Here is a 14,275-nt window from a genome sequence, read left to right on the forward strand (position 1 = left end):
AAGATGAAGATGAAGATGGAGATGGAGATGGAGATGGAGATGGAGATGGAGATGGAGATGGAGATGAAGATGGAGGTGGAAATGAAGATGGAGATGAAGATGAAGATTGACATGAAGATGAAGATGAAGATGGAGATGGAGATGACGTATGGAGATGGAGATGGAGTGAAGTATGGACTAGATGGAGATGATGACGGAGATGATGAACATGATTTTTAACATAACAAATTACTTGTTTCACACAAACAAAAATAACACTTTGATCTTTAAATAAATAAATAAAACCCTTATTATATTTTCTCATGCAACAAGTACATGCTATTGGCAAATGATGCATATTGTGCATTGAGTAGTTGGCACATAAGTGCATATTGAGCATTCAGTACACAAACTTGTTTTCATTCAAGATTACGCACTCGGAGATGGGAAAACACATTAAACATGTCAAAGAAATACAAAGAATGAAGTGAAAATAGACCCACTACTGCATGCAGGTGCATAGCCAAACATTATCCCTGGTCAAACTTAGACTATCACACAGTCCTCAAATGGCAACTTGTCGATAGGTTAACAACTCTACTGTCCACTTATCATATCTTGAAGACTTTGACAGATTCTAATTTGAGCCAGACGTTGTTGGAGTGGGCGATACGCTTAGAATAAAAAAGTGAAGTCGCAATCAGCTTTGGGTAATGTTGCGCAAATAATTATGTCCTGTCCGTTTACCTGTGATCAAAACATGGCTGCCCGACAACAGCGACAACCGAGAGGTCTCGCTGTTAAGGCTAAGAGAGTCAGGTAGCTCAGGGACTAGGTACCTTAGATGTTTAGCCATATGGGTACAACAAATTATGAATAGCCCCTATCAACATCATATCCAGGGGATTAAGTTCACTTATATCCAATCCGTAAGATTGTAATTGTAACATATTTAAATTCTTGCATCAAATTTATTTTACTGATATGAAAATTACTACTATTTAATACAGCAGAAATTGATCTTTGTAAGCAGAACATAAAAAACTTGTAACTATCTGAAAAACAGAATTATTACGCAATTTAAATTAAAATTATGTTTGTAGAATTGTATTTTGTACAAGATGCATTCCAAATGTCTCTCAGTGGAAGATGAGATTGGATTAAAAGTGTCCTATGTCTTGACCTAAAGGGGTGTAATGGGCTATCCCAGTTAAAATCCACATACCCCCTATTGAAGACATATCTTAATCTTCCACACAAAGTGTGTGACTTTTTAACGGGGTTACCTGAAAGGATGACTCCATTTGACATATGAATATATGAATACAAAAGCCACCTAAGTCCATACTTTGGCCAAATTGAGTTAAGCATGGGAAATTGTTGCTATACATAGGCCTGTCATATGCATGAAAGAACAACTCAAATTCATCCTCTGTGTCTATTGGGCATGTGAAAAATAGCATGTATGAAAGAATCACCTAATTCCATGATTTGAGTCTTGTAACACATTGATTGAAATCCAGTATGTATAAAAGTCCACTTGTAACACATTCATTGCTAGAGAATGACTTTTGAACAAAAAATGGGTTTAATAAAGGAAAGTGTGTGGTTTATATTACATGGCAGAATGCTTATCAACATTATACATACCTGTGTGCTTTATTTTGTATTATCTTACTAGTGGTAATCTCATTCTAACATTGTTGTCTTTGTATATGATTCAAAAACCACCTAAGTCCAAAATGAACCCCACGAAGTCCCTGAAATGCTAATCGTCATACCTAATACAGGTTAATCCACTCATTTGCACGTAAAACTTACCATATTGACCAGGTAAATCTAACTGAAGGAATGATACACGGTTTTTTCTCTCAAAATAACTTCGCATGGACTTAGGTGGCTTTTGTATTCATGTATTCATATGTCTAGGGGGAATATGGATTTCAACTGGAATGTCCTAATTTAAAACTGTTTTCTTGATATGTTGGGAGTGCTTTTTTTCATCTGCAGTTCATCGTCTGTTGATAATAGCATTATGATACATCAGGATGTGAAACGGGAGACAATGAAACTTGTTGCTCTTTCTATTATAGGCTAGCAAGTTCAAGTTTTAAATTGAGCAATGTACTTCTGTCTGATCCATGAATGACGCAATTGCATTCCTGATTTGAAACAACAGCAAACTACTACCTAAAAGCTAAAAAGAACTAATTCCACAATTCCACAGTACATGGTGCCCTCCAAAAGGTATGCCATGTGTTGTTTCTATTTCTGCCAACTAAAAATTCTTTCAAAATTACATTCTGTGTATGAAAACTCAACCCCAAAATGCTTCAGGTCATCTACATCATCACACTGATTACTGTATGATAGGAACCATGCTTATGGAGATGACACTGTCAGCTTGGTTAGGTGCATGAAAACTCAACCCCAGAACACATCAGGTCATCTACATCATCATACCGATGACTGCCTGATATGAACCATGCCAATGGAAGTGAGAATGTCAGCTTGAATCTATGTATGAAAACCTCAACCCCAGAACACATCAGGTCATCAACATCACCACACCGTTGACTGTATGATATGAACCACACCGACGGAGAGGAGACTGTCAACTTGGTTCGTTAAGATGTGACTCAAGTAGAGGCCTACTAAAAGCATTATAAGACAGCAGGTAGGCAGGGGGACCTGCCTGTCTGTCTGTCTGTCAGAGTGCTAGATAACCCAAGTACAAGGATGTCAGGTTGCCATTTAAAGACAATGTGTGGCATATATAACTCTGCCCTTGCTACATCAAAACGCAGTATATGCGAATACATAACATGGCAGATACTGTCTTTTCAGTTAGGAGGCACATGACTTTCTCAGTCAACTCTCAGAGTAAAAATTGAGGGTTTTAGGCCTATCTGCAATAGCTGCCAAGTGTCGTATTTCTTCGATGTATACATAACAGAATGCAGAAATTATCTAAATATCTATGGGGCAGCTATTGCAGTCTATACAGATACTGTTTTTTTAATTGGGATAGAGCTACTTCTGAATCAGTCTGCTCCTGAAGTAAAACCCCGGTGGGGTCACTCCCTGGCAAAGGGGACACGTAGGACCGTTACCACAAGTACAAATTACCCCCTTTCGCAGTCGATTTCAAGGACAAATCATGAAATTCTACCCCCTTTTTTACTCCAAAACAAGGACAAAATGGTACTTTGAAACACCCCTATTTTTTAGATTCCGAGGACACATTTGCCAAAATGACCCTATTTCTTCATTTCAAGGACGAGGCTTTTATAATTTCAATAATAATCAGGGCATCACAGAATTCAAGTACTACCCCTTGCATATAAATCAGAGATAGGGCCTACATAGAAAATAATAAGAACCCTTTTTTTTCAATTTCGCGGACATTTGTGCGATGAAACACCCCTATTTTTCCAATTTCACGGACAATTTTGTCCGCGGACAAGTCCTAAAAATGACCCCTTTTTCCGTGATTTTGGTAACGGTCGTGCGGTCAGTATTGCAAGTTGAGTGACCCCACCGGAGTAAAACACAGTATCTGCTTGGGACTAACAAAGCAGATACAGTATTTATACTTGAAAAGACAGAATTCCATGGCTGTGTAGATGTCAAGTAATTTAATACTGTGTCTTAACCATATGTTTCAACATAAAAAAAGTTTTGAGATATTGCCTTAAAATGTCAACAGCTATCTTAAGAACTACTGAACCAATACTAGACTTGTTTGTACTCATTTTAATGCATTTTTCATGCTGATTCCAAATATGGTAATAAATATTTACAATTCTGATTTTTTTAAATTTTTATATAAAAAACAGGAAACTTGTTGTCTGCAGTCAACACCCTCCTAGAGAGAGTTAATTTCCCTGATGTCAGATGCAAATGTACCTTAAAACCTCTATTTTTACTTCTTTCCAGTAAATAAAAAGCAAACAAAAAGCAAATATTTTATTCCTAGACACACTACAGAGAATAAAAGAGCTTTGATACAAAACATCAGATTTCCTCTCACCTAGACTGTGAAATGCTCATCGGAAACTTTGTAAGAAGGTCTGATTAAAGTAATAGATTTGCAAATGAAGATTTCGGCTAAAGAAAGCCTTAGCAAAATAACGGGCTATTCCGGTTGAAATCCATACACTCCCTATGGAAGACATCTCCCATGCAGGGGATGTAGATTTCAAATCTTTGAAATTCACACTCTCTGCATGGAAGAATAATTTTTATGGTTTTGTCTTCCAAATGGGCCATGGATATTTTCAATTTTTAACTGGAACAGTCAAGTCCTAAAGCCAACTCATGACATTGAGAAGGAGCTTAAATGTATGATTTCATGCAGTACCTGGCAACTCTGAGTGACTGGGTGATGTCTTAATAATGGAGACTGATAATGAAGAGGGTTTCACACTCAGGTTGGGTTGCAATTGAGATAAGACTACCTGTCAGCTCTGGGAACGGCCTGTCCATGCCTAGAGAAGGAGCCCAAATGAGTGATTTCATGCAGTACCTGGCAACTCTGAGTGACTGGGTGATGTCTTAATAATGGAGACTGATAATGAAGAGGGTTTCACACTCAGGTTGGGTTGTAAATGAGATAAGACTACCTGTCAGCTCTGGGAATGGCCTGTCCATGCCTAGAATGACCAAATGGGCATGATGCACCAAAATACTAATGCCTCACATTACCAGCTTAGCATAAATCGCACCTTTACCCTACAACCATTTTACTTGACATTCTCTGGGCAATACATGTGATGTGACCCATGTATGATGGGGTGCATCAGAGATGTATTCAAATTTCTATTACTCGTATTATGCTGGGGAAACAATTAAGCAGTATGCAGACTTTTTATTATACGTAAAATATTTGATGTAACATATCTACGTTATTTATTCTATTGCCATTCTATTTCCAGTAATGTTTAAGTTCTAACGAATGTTTGATGACGTAAAATCAATAAATATTTCTGCTAGATATTATATGTAACATATTATCGATTTTTGGTCATCAAACATTCGTTAGAACTTAAACATTACTGGAAATAGAATGGGACTAGATTAAATAACGTAGATATGTTACATCAAATATTATACGTCTAATACTCAGAGTCTGCATACGACTTTAAGCATCAGTACTGATTTCCTGTACTTGTGTACTTGCATAATATTTGTTTGTGTGTATTGTATACCCCGACTGCTTACATTAGACCCGGTTTTAACCACCGTTTATCAGTAGGAGCTGGTAGCCTAATGGGATACAGCATATACGTCTAGTGATCGGAAGGTTGTGGGTCGAATCACTTGCTGGCACATTCCCTTGCTTTTTTTTCCAAGTTGGGTTGTGTGCCGGTAGGGATTTGTGTTTATTTGTTGTCTTGTTTAATTGTAACACTTTGGTTGGTTAACTGTTCTTTCTCTGTTATTAATTATATTCAGTTTCCTCTTGTAGCAAGCAAATGTTCCCCATTGTGTTTATTTGTTATTGTGCAGGATGTATATCCCCATTACCTACTTTACTTCAGAGAAAATGGAAAACAGCTAAGTGGTAAGCACTATTTTACTGCATTTTTGACCCACTCCTTTTTTTCTACCAAATTTTCTTATTTTATCATGAATCAGTGAAAAGAATAAAAAAAGCATGAAACTAGCAAGAATCTCAATTATTGATATAAATGCAAATATTTAAGCATTGCATTATGCAAACCACTACAGCTAATATAAAGCTTTCTTGATCACATCATCTTGTTGAAAATAAAAAGCAAATCTTTTATTCCTAGACACACTACAGAGAATAAAAGGGTTTTGATACAAAACATCGGATTTCGTCTCACCTAGACTCATCGTAATGAAATTAACATGATTATTGCTGGCACACACTACCCAGGAACAATGTATAAGACCATTTGGTCTTTACATAGCAATATTAGTATCCCTACTCACTGAAGAAGAAGATCGGGAGAAAAGTGTCATTTTACCAATAAATGTGATTGCAACATCTCTACCTATATAACACTGCAATATCTTAATGCCTTCGCACTAGGCTAGATCCGTTTTAACATGCAGATTTATATCAAATTTTCCACAAATCTATCCACCTATCTTAAGAACCGCTGAACCAATACTAGGCTTGTTTGGACTCATTTGAATGCATTTTCAGCGTATATTCCAAATATGGGCATGAAAATATAAAATTCTGAAATTTTTGAAAATTTTACAATTTTTTTGCATCCGCTGTCCAGCGCACTCGCCATTCGTGCGGATGGGTTAATTACAGCTTATTTCCTTTGGGGATACGCCTGGGCATCTATCTAACAGTGGTTTTTCACAATGATAGTTGGCTACTGTAGCAGAGAGAGAAAAAGGAAGAAAATTATCATATTTCCTGAGAGGTAGCATTGGTTTTAGCCGACAGGTATACTTAGCTAATAAGCTAAAACAGGTGAAAATAGAAGATAGCAGAAATTACCACATTTAGACTCTTTCTTTGCAAATACATTAGGATGTTTTACCGTTTTTATAGTTCCTGCAGTTTTCTCACATCATTTTGTAAAGGAAACTGGCTTGTTCATCTTTTTGTAACCTTTTATCATGTCTGGACAAAAAGTGGGGGTTGATTGACACAAACAAGCAAACCATTACCTTAAATATTCAAACCATCTCAATAAGCAATATTCCAAAAACTGCTTAAATGTGGTCTACTCTTGTCTTATAGAAATCTGTACATTTTTCTGTCATTTCTAATTCACTGAATCTTGGTTTTGTTTTTACTTCACTTAGGATTTTTATTTTAAAACTGATCCTTTTCTCAATCTAGATAAGACCCAGACATCAAAGACAAAATAATGTTTCAAATTTCCCACTTTGAGTGATCCTGCCTGCCCCCTTAAATAATGGTATTTTACAAATTCACCTCAAATGACCTTTGACCTCAGTATATGACCTTGAACAACATCAATAGAGGAGGGTTCCAATAGTGCAGCTATGACCACTAGAATAGGATTTGAACTATTCATAAGACCAAATTTTAATTTACAAACTTGTTGACCTCAAATGACATTTGACCTCAGTATATGACCTTGAACATCAAAAAAAGTAGCCAGAGTTTCTGACCATGACCCACCTATCCTGAAAATCTGAAGTCAATCTGCCTATCCATTCATGAGATACAGCATCCGGGCGGAAGGACGGAAGCACAGAAGGACGGACATTGCAAAAACAGTGTTGCTATTAAACTCAAAATCAATATTAGCGACAAAAGACTCATTTAGCTTTGTCATATCATTATGGAATGGGTTATTCCAGTTGAAATCCATACACCCCCTATGAAAGACATGACCTTAACCTCCCACACAGGGGGTGTAGATTTCAAATAGATCCCCCACCCATTCAGGTAGCCCCATTTGATATTCACAACCCCTGTGTGTGAGATTAAGGTCATGTCTAACATAGGAGGTGTACAGATATCAACTAGAACAGCCTGATCAAAGCGTACAAGACACCGGGTAGTTTAACAAACAAACACATACAAAGGTGGCTCCAAATCAGGACACCACTTTTGTTAAATACACCAGATTTGCTCTTGAGACAAAATTAGCCTGTTGCTGCTGCATTTAGATCAACAAAACCGAATAAATACACCAAGAAATGCAAGACAGTTGTTGTTTTTCCTTCTTCAAGTCCTATCAATGTTACGACATGACCCACTGCATCACAACTACAAAAAGATACACTCTAAATTTTGCAACGGTTAATGTAGTTGTGAACGAATTGTGTGCACTCTCTTGATGCTACGTACTTTGAATAAACCTGTGTACATGCAATGCTTATATGATATAATTACATTTAAATGGCCATATGTGTCAAAATCGGTCTTTTGGTAAAAGGCTCGTAATTGTTAGAAGACAATTTCTTTGCACTTTATACAAATTACACCATGTAACTATAAAATATGTTAGTGCACTAACACATAGTTGTCCCAATAGTATGCATTTGCATTTTCCGGAAGTTACTTTGACCAATTACGAGCCCCTTTCCCAAAAGACAATTGACACCTATGGCTGTTTTATTGGATTTCTATAAGCACTGTATGTACACAGGTTTATTCAAAGTACGTAGTATCAAGACAGTGCAACAAAACTACATTATCTATTCCAAATTTTAGAATGTACATCTGATTTTACAAAATGCTAAAAAAACTTTCAACTTTTAAACACCACATTTAAAATCAGCATGAATATTCATTCCATGAGTACAAACATACACAGTATTGATTCTGTAGTCCTTGAGGTAGTCTTTGACGGAATATTTGACTGAATATCAAGGAATAATCAAAACTGATTGCAAATTTTGTTTGTAAAGTATTGCGTTGCCAGAGGGTGTAGGGATAGTCAAGTTAAAAAGGCTCTACATCAGATGCAGAGGGACAATGATCCCATAGTGCACTGCAACTTCAATACATCACAGACCTGAAACATGAATACCAAAAATGTTGGTATTCTTGTCTCAGGCACGGACTGACTGCAGTGTTGTGTATTTGTACAATTTTAGCAGTGGCTAGACAAAGGGAGTGGGGGCAAAGGGGCCAGCATGCTGTACACCTTGTGTGGCAATCATTTTGGCTGGACTCAAAAGTGTGATCTAGTTGACATGGTCATAATCCGCTTACACATAACACTTTGCTGGCTACCTAACACGTCTTTTGTTTGGGAGTAAATTAAAACAAACAAGTTACAAACAGTTTTGAGACTTACGAAGCTTCGTAAAGTTTGGGGTGACCGTACTACCATATCAAATGAAACATGGAGAAACCGTACTAGTTTACATGTCTGCTTTTGTTAAGATACACCTCCAGACAACACACAGCATGCTGGGATTAATTTAACCTTAAATCCCGATTCTGTAAAGTAGCCACCTAGAATGTCACAACAGACAGGTTGTATAAATGCACTCGGTTGAGACGGTGTCAACTTTTCATGAAAAATCAATGGTTTAGCAAAACATCCAATCTCAAATTGGCAGCTTGGTTAGATGGATGGTCTGCCGGCCGGCCGGGGTCTTTGCTTAAAGCAGCAGGTATTTCTTGCTTCTTGATGTTGATAATAAAGCACTCGCTCACCTTCCGATGGCCTAAGAACCTTTGATTGTCGGTGAAAAGGCCAGTTGGCCGAATTCATTGATCGAATCAAAGTGGCTGCCTTCTGGTATAATTCGTACTAAATTTCTGACGAGATATTTCTGGTAGTACTGATTGAATTTTGTCTCAAAGTGCCTGAATCAACTTGAATTTCAACAAGAATAGCAAGGATAATTTAGTAGAAACAAATTTTGATTCATGTTCTACAAAAATCTGTGAAAGAATCAATTCCGAGATTTTACCGTAAATTGCAGATCCGTCACTTTGTAATGCACCCGATGGATTTTGTTGAAGATTTGCATTCATTGGAGATGCATTTATCCCTCCACTTTCTTATTAACAAATATCACCATTGTATACAGACTCTCGTAATTCTGCTATCTACTGCTGATAGCACTCAAATTGAACTTGTTTGAGACAATTGACCAAATTTGCATTATTTAAACAAAAAACTATCACCATTACAGAGCTGCTCATGAATGCTATCTACTGCTGATAACACTACTGTTGAACTCTCTTTGAGATTGATGACCTTTGGTGCATTGCTTTACAAAAAATCACCTTTAGAGCTCTTCAAATTCTGCTATCTACTGCTGATAGCACTGTTGGCTTTTTTTTTAGATTGATAACCATTGATGATAATTGTTCCCAAGATAATACACATCAACAAATATCACCACTACAAAGGCTCTCACACTTCTGCTATCTACTCCTGATAGCACTCAAATTGACCTTGTTTGAGATAGTGGACCAAATTTGTATTTTTTAAACAAAACTATCACCATTACAGAGCTGTTCATGAATGCTATCTACTGCTGATAACACTATTGTTGAACTCTCTTTGAGATTGATGACCATTGGTGCATTGCCTACAACTTAACAAAATCACCATTTTAGAGCTTTTCAAATTCACTGTATAGCACTCTTGGCTTCTTTTTTAGATTGATAACCACTGATGATAATTGTTCCCAAGACTATACAAATCAACAAATATCTCTACTACAAAGGCTCTACTAATTCTGATAACTACTGCTGATTTTTTTTAAAGCACGGTGATTTGAAGACTATAAATGCACTATACATCAACAAATATATGCTCTCCTAATTTTGCTATATACTGCTGATAAAATATTTTTAAAGTGCAGTGAGATCCACAAGCCTTAGCACACTTTACAGGCGTCGGTGACCACTATGGCCATATATCATTCCATAAACCATTACACAACAACTTAATTGTTGACCTCTTTTGAGATAATTGACCATGGCTGTACTGGTCATTCCTACACTAAAGTCATGTTCACACTGTCGGACATAAGTCACTTATTACCGGTAATAAGTCACTTATTACCGGTAATAAGTGACTTATGTCCAAACGTGTGAACACGACTTAATATTATTTACAGTTTCATATCCAGCAGCTACTGTACATATTCTCTCCTTGCTTGTATCCAACTCTACATTTTAATAAATGTAACTAACGGTGTGATGATATTCCAGGTAGCACTTTTTACTGCCACTAGCAGTACCACAAAAGAATATAATATCAAATGGTCAAAACCCTTCAAGGCAGAGGTTCACTTAATTTGCGAGGAACAATGACTTTCTGACCTCCTCTGGTCCAAGATGAAAATTCTCTTAAACAAATTCCGATGGTTTGAGCCTAGGCAATGTTACTTTGTTTGTGAACAGAAGTTATTGATGTCCTCTGCTGTCAGGGATAAAATTCCTTTGAGCGAATCAAGGAAAGTAACAGCATTCTCTGGGATCAATCTTGTAAACTGACAAAAAGAATAACGCTTGTATCTTAGTGTTAAAACAGTGTTTCTTGGGCCAACATGACATTTAGGACATACAACGTGATGCTGTTTGCCCTGTTTTCCCTGTGCAAGGGCTTGGAGAACTGACCTGGCTGCAATAGTTATCCTAGATGTATGTTTATTAGGGTACTGCACTTTTGTGTAGCTTTGAATGAAGCTAAAATGGTTTATTTAGTATCCAAGGCCGCCATGACCTGAATTATACCCATGTAAGAACAAAAACAGCTGACCCTGGCTGCAATGGTTATCCTAGGTGTAGGTTTATTAGGGTATTGCAAAGCTTTAAATTGTACTAAATTGGTTCAAAGGCCTTGGACCAATGTCATCTCCATAAAGTATTCTTAATCATTGTGGGTTTAGCATAGCGCACTATAAATAGAGCTATATATCATGTGTTTTCCCTTGTTTTTCTCTTATTCTTCTAATTTTCTGACATTCATTGCCATCATGGACAGCTCTCCTTGACATTTCTGATTAAGGACAGTTAATGGAACATATATGATGATAAAAGTGAATCAATAATTCAACAGGTTCACACATCTTTCTCCAAGGTAAGCTTCTATCAGGGGGGTTCATTGTGGAAAGGTGTGTACAGTGATGACATCACACTGTCTCTATATTCGCTATCGAAGTGACGTAATAATCAGATTAACTACCATAGCAATGGATGAATACAATAATTATTGACTATATCGCCTTGCACTACAATGTTCACGCAGTACCTATGCATTGAACCATATCATTCTGATCACTCGCACCGGTAAGATAAGTATCTTTGAAAAGAGCAGTATTGTATTCAATCAATGATTGCAGACATACGCAGGTGATGAACGCAACCTACTTGTAGTGCAGGGTGATATAGTCAAAATTGTATTCATCCATTGCTATGGTAGTTAATCCAATTTATTACTTCGACAGTTAATAGCAACATGTTCATATTGCAATTTATTCATATCAGATTAAAATCAAAACCCGACCTCACTGGTGGAGTGGTACATAGATTTACTTTGAAATATAGCTACAGGGGTCCCGGGTTTCGATTCCCAGTCCCATCCCGATTTGGTAAAGTTAAATCTTTCCAAGATAGAATGTAAGCATGCATGTCCCTCAGTTGGGTGAGCTGAAAAGGGTAGCATTTTTAGAGCTCTCAGGCATAACGATGGGTCGCAAAATTGCAGAAAACTAAATTTTTAAAATGTTCTCAAAAGTTTCAAAAATGTACCTACTATTATGATTTTGTTGTAAAACATTGTGAAAATTGTCCAAAAGACACTTCATGACTTAATTTTGGTCAGAAATCATTTCAAATCTATACTTTTGGGTCTCGGGTTTTGGTAAAAATCTATTGATTTGGGTCCAAAATTTCTGAACGCCAGCCGTGCATCCCTGCGCAAACCAAAAGCATGAACCCCCCGGATTTCTATCTCATCAACGCTTCTCTTGATCCAATTCCTTACAAAATGTCAATAGGCCAAGGTGGATCAACATTTAACATGCGATCACATGTCACTTTCTAAACTCTAATGTGACGTGAAGCTGTCCACCGACGTTTAACTTTTAACTCAAATGTGTTACTTGCTCCTACAAAACCTGCAACATGTCGGCAAAAGGCCCTTAAATAATACCATGAAAACTGGTTACATACATCTGAAAGGGCTGCTGTATTTCTCATATCTACAGTACCATATCTTCAAAATCAGGTGTGGTACAAAAACAAATTTTGCATCATTGTCAAGCTCATCTTCACATACTCCAAAAACTGTTTAGTCGTCGAACACATTCTTTTCTTCACTTTGTAAACATGCCTAGAAGCTAACATTACGTTTCTAAGCATCAATGTTCAATGGCTAAACATAACATCCATCAACACTCTTAACATGTTTTGTATTTAAACATGTTTACAATGTGAAAGCAAGAACGTGTTTAGAAAAGTTGTTTAAATGCTAAACTCTGTTTTTGCTAGCTGTGCAGTATAATATCAAAATCTCTAAAAGTACAATTTTACCATGTTACTGTTTTTATGGAAATGGGTCGCAAATGTCAGTTTTCAAGCTCTAATGCAACGTGACGCTGTCCACTGACGTCTAACTTTAACTCACATGTGTTAAACCCAGTTTATCAACACCTATTAAGATTCTTGCCATTTTGTTGATGACCAAAGGAAATTCAGATAATAAGGCCGAGCAGTCTTATAGCTAATACTCTCAGTCTACCAAGTTTAAAGACAATCTATATAACAATATGATGTGACACCATCCCAAATAGCGATGGATTACATCATACTATTTTACCCTAACATGTTTGATATTAACCCTAATGCCCGAAGGGCTTTTTGGAGACTTGAAGGGTAAGAAGGCAGAAATAAAGAGAGAAAATGGACAAAGAAGTTGTTGGCTCTGGGTGGGATTCGAACTCCAGACCCCTCGCATGCCAAGCAGTAGGCCGCCAACACTTAGCCGTGGGTCTTACGCTGGCCGGCCAGCGAATTCGTCTATATATCACTTAGGGTAATTGCATCATCACATCCTGTGGGATGCATGCATGCGCCATGAAGTTATTTGTAGAATTTTGTAGTACTCAGGCTTGTTAGGGTTAATCTGACTTTGCACTAGTATAATGGACAGATGGATTGATGGCCCAAATATCCAAATTTGCCCATTGCTTTTCATACATAATAACTACATTAATAAACAATTGAAGCCAAAAAAGAATGGGAATTAGGTATACTTTTCGAAATTATCTGTGCACCTGACATAACCAAGGCAAAACAGTATTTTATGTGAAACGACTCACTTTACTGAGCTAGTAATTGTACTTAAAATAACACTGCCTACTGTATCATATAAATATCAAACAATGATATGGATAGGTCTTAAAAGACCTTTTAAAGTGATAAAATTTATACATTACTAACCAACGCATGCAGGCAATTTAGAAGATTTCAAACATGTAAGAAAACACAGTTACATTTCCAGCTGATTTTGAGCATGGGTGCAATTATAGACAAGAATTTGCGACTGACTTTTTATACAAGATCACATGAGCTGCAAAAATATAAATCGACTGGATCATGAATATCCATGATTACATAAGAAGTATTAAGTCATCATGCTTGTAATTACATCACTTATATTTCAATCGATATTATAATACCAGTTCATTCAGTGCTAAAAATGAAACACTGGTCTGAAGATAATTGCAATAATGTCAGACTTCATGACAGGGTCTTAGCTAGGATTTGACAAGTTACCATCATTTTCACCAAAACTACCTGTCCAAAATTTGACCTTGAAAACAAAAAACCAACAAACAACAGACTTCTGTC

At 36.8% G+C, this 14,275-nt stretch overlaps 1 protein-coding gene across 1 annotated transcript in view; it reads right to left on the bottom strand.

Moving 5' to 3' along the window:
- The window catches only part of LOC140143876 (muscleblind-like protein 1), a 485,567-nt gene that overhangs the window by 268,506 nt on the left and 202,786 nt on the right, over window positions 1–14,275 (bottom strand). The window lies entirely within an intron of this gene.

This window comes from Amphiura filiformis, unplaced genomic scaffold (assembly GCF_039555335.1).
Source record: "Amphiura filiformis unplaced genomic scaffold, Afil_fr2py scaffold_31, whole genome shotgun sequence".
Taxonomy (NCBI): Eukaryota; Metazoa; Echinodermata; class Ophiuroidea; order Amphilepidida; family Amphiuridae; genus Amphiura; species Amphiura filiformis.